The 3757-nt window shown below is 43.0% G+C and overlaps 1 pseudogene; it reads right to left on the bottom strand.

Annotated features, from left to right (window-relative positions):
• Nucleotides 1-2591: 2591 nt before the first annotated feature.
• LOC134897547 (5S ribosomal RNA) lies at nucleotides 2592-2711 on the bottom strand (annotated as a pseudogene).
• Nucleotides 2712-3757: the final 1046 nt, after the last annotated feature.

Genomic DNA, 3757 nt, shown 5'->3' with positions numbered 1-3757 from the left:
AAACCATGTGCACTGCAGGTGTGGCAGACATAACTTATGCAGAGAGAGTTAGATTTGGGCAGGGGCGTAGGCAGAGCCGGATTAAGAGGGGGTCACAGGGGGTACATTACCCTGGGCCCCCCTGCTGCTAGGGGCACCACAGTTCAGTGTGCAGCTGCAGTGCAAAGTGCACCGCAAGCTGCATAAATTCCAAAAAAAGAAGAGGGAGAGGGCAGAGGGGTGGAATCCGAGCCGGGGGAGCGGGGCTAAACGACACTGCTTTCAGTTTCACTGCAGGCAGCATGTGAGAGGAGGGAGGAGAGAAGGCAGTAGGAGCAGCTATAGACATGCGCCCACAGCCCACCCGGTCAGTGTGTGATAGTGAGGTAAGAGGGAGGAGAGGAGCACTCTACAGTATATGTGTAACATGTGTATAAATGTGTGATTGTTTGTGGTAGGTGTATATGTTTCTGAGTGTGACAAATGTATATATGTGTATAAGTGTGTGACTGTTTGTGGATGTATGAGTCTGTGTGACTGTGTGAATGTATGTGTATAAGTGTGTAACTGTCAGTGTGTAACAGTATATATGCATGTGTATACATGTGAGACTGTATGTATGCTTATGTGTGTTTTTATATATATATATATATATATATATATATATACATACTCTATATATGTGTGTGTGTATGTGTGTGTGTATATATATATATATATATATATATATATATTGTGACAAGAACACTGGGATAGTGTTTGAGGGCAGGTATGTTTGTCCCAGGTTCTTGTCTTACATGTTTTAGAAAATAAAAACTTCTAGGAAAATGCTTTTGTTTTGTTAGAACCTTTTCAGTTTGGTGGAAAAGCTGGATAAGGGCCCTGAGAGAGAGATAGGGCAAGTTGCAGACATTGGGCCCAGTTCGGATCTTTGGCCTCACAGAGGGCTAATCGGGGCTTTCAGCTGTGCAAGAGTCTTATAGGGCTTCTAGCCTGATTAATGTGTGCAGACTGCCTGGGAAGACTGCAGGATCTCTGTGAGAGAAACACGCTTCCTGATACAAGTGAGCTATACAGTGTTTACTGGAGAACTCTGTGTTTTTGTTTAGTGATAGTTAGGAACATCTTGTGTTTAGTTAGTGCCGGACAGTCAGAAAAATGTTATAAAAGAAAATTGAATAGTGGCGCAACTACCAATAGGCCTTACATGAAATATCTTTATCAGTTCCAGGTGTAATGAGTCCTGTGTTGTAAGAGTCCCGTTGTCCGTGCAACCTTTGATCCTATGGTCAAAATCCTTAACTCTCCCGTGGGCTGGTTTCTAACTGAGCGTCTCGGTTAGATTATCCTGTGTTGCCCACCACGTAGCTGTCACTGGGAGGGAGAGTGCAACGCTTGCACCGGGCGGAGTCCTACACGGAGACGTTGCTGGAGGTATAAAGGAGCCGCTATGGAGACTGAGTTGTGAAATGCTGCTCGGCGGGCCTCAATGTCAGCTGCGGTGTGCAGAGAATAATGAGCCGCTGCAGGGGCTGCAAGGCCAATGTCGGTCTATTAATATAGATGAAAGTGCTTGTCATGCAAAATGCTTGTTAGACAGAGTGTAGAAGTCCAGTAGGTAAAAAAGAATTGAGGAGTCCTAACCGGTTTCGTCACGCTCCACGTGACTTTCTCAAAGGTATCTATGACAAGCACTTTCATCTATATTAATAGACCGACATTGGCCTTGCAGCCCCTGCAGCGGCTCATTATTCTCTGCACACCGCAGCTGACATTGAGGCCCGCCGAGCAGCATTTCACAACTCAGTCTCGATAGCGGCTCCTTTATACCTCCAGCAACGTCTCCGTGTAGGACTCCGCCCGGTGCAAGCGTTGCACTCTCCCTCCCAGTGACAGCTACGTGGTGGGCAACACAGGATAATCTAACCGAGACGCTCAGTTAGAAACCAGCCCACGGGAGAGTTAAGGATTTTGACCATAGGATCAAAGGTTGCACGGACAACGGGACTCTTACAACACAGGACTCATTACACCTGGAACTGATAAAGATATTTCATGTAAGGCCTATTGGTAGTTGCGCCACTATTCAATTTTCTTTTATAACGTCTATTTTCTGGAAATTTGTGAAGGTTCCTTATTGCGTAGTTGGCTGCATTATACCCAGCAGCGCATTTATTCATTCATTGTTTTCTGGACAGTCAGAAAAAACCAAAACAAAGAAGTGTTGGTAAGTAGACTCTTTTTTGGGAGCACTCTAATTCAGAGGATGGCAATGTAATTTGTTACTGATAAAACCATTTTTATTAGGTAACACGTAAAATAAGAATTAAGGAGTATCTGCGTTAAAAATTAAAAGCTTTGCGAAAATATGAAAAAAGATTATAAGTAATACGTGATATCCATATCACAATCTACCAGTTGCCGGAAATTATGGCTGTCGTAACAAAATTCATTAATCATTGCATATTGTGACTCATGTATTGTATGACCATCATTTATTCAGCAGATATCCATTGTGGATTGTGGTAAATGCAGAGAATTAAATCATAGGTCATATAGGAGTCCGGTACCCAATAGTATATGTATAGGTGACACTATATAGGGGAGTCAATTTATTGCAGTACCAGGGTGTTCAAAGGTGGTCTCCCATCCTAGTACTAGCCCGGCCTTTCACTGCTTAGCTTCCAAGGTTAGAAGAGATTGGGCATCTCCAGTGAGGTATGACCGCAAATGTTGTACTCACCCTATTGAGTCACCCAAGTGTGTGCAGCCAATTAGTTTAGTCACCTTGTGACATGGCAGCCACAGTGAAATATGAGCATGGGTGATGGCCTGTTTTGTGGAAAAAAGGTTTTTTAAAACCACGCAATATCCACAATTAGGACTTGCCTATCACCGTTGCAAACCAATTTTTTTTGAAAATTCAAGTGCCCAGTATTTTAGGTGCAGATGACACTATAGGGGAATCAATTTGTTGCGGTACCAGGATGTTCAGAGGTGGTCACCCATCCTATTACTAGCCCGGCCTTTCACTGCTTAGCTTCCAAGGTCAGAAGAGATTGGGCATTTCCAGTGAGATATGAAGGCAAATATTGTACTCACCCTTTTGAGTCATCCAGGTTCATGAGTTTGTAACTGACAAAATTGAGATTTGTATGTCTATATGGTACAATGGTCAAGAAACATAAAATGAGATAATGTGCAGCCACCAGGCTTAGTTACCCTGTGACATATCAACCACAGACAATATTATACATATGAGTGAAGGCCTATTATGTGGGTAAAATTCCTGAACACCACACAATGTCCACAATTAGGACTTGCCTTTCACTCCTAGAAACGCCCAGAGGGCACCAAACCGGCCGTACCAAATTATACCGCTATATAAGTGCAGGATATAATTATGCTGCACATCCTAAATGTGGCAGTAGGTTTTCAAAATAATAATTTGTGATAGTACACCCCTATGCACTTAACCAGATAATGGCTATAATATGCCTTATGCCTGGGACCTATAATAAGTAGTGATGAGCGGATTCGGTTTTACTCGGTTTTACTCGGTTCTCAAAACGGCATCTTATTGGCTCACGGATGTCACGTGTTTTGGATAGCCAATAAGATGCCGTTTTGAGAACCGAGTAAAACCGAGTAAAACCGAACCTCGCTCATCACTAATAATAAGTACTTGTGTGATTATAGGAAAGCAGGCTGGGACTAGATGCTTGTAGATAATTAGCACAATTTCTTAGTTTGTTTGAGACTAATGAGCTTTAGGTTA

Source organism: Pseudophryne corroboree, chromosome 3, assembly GCF_028390025.1.
Source record: "Pseudophryne corroboree isolate aPseCor3 chromosome 3, aPseCor3.hap2, whole genome shotgun sequence".
Taxonomy (NCBI): Eukaryota; Metazoa; Chordata; class Amphibia; order Anura; family Myobatrachidae; genus Pseudophryne; species Pseudophryne corroboree.
Note: the sequence above shows the minus strand (reverse complement) of the source record. Positions and strands in the feature narration are given on the sequence as shown.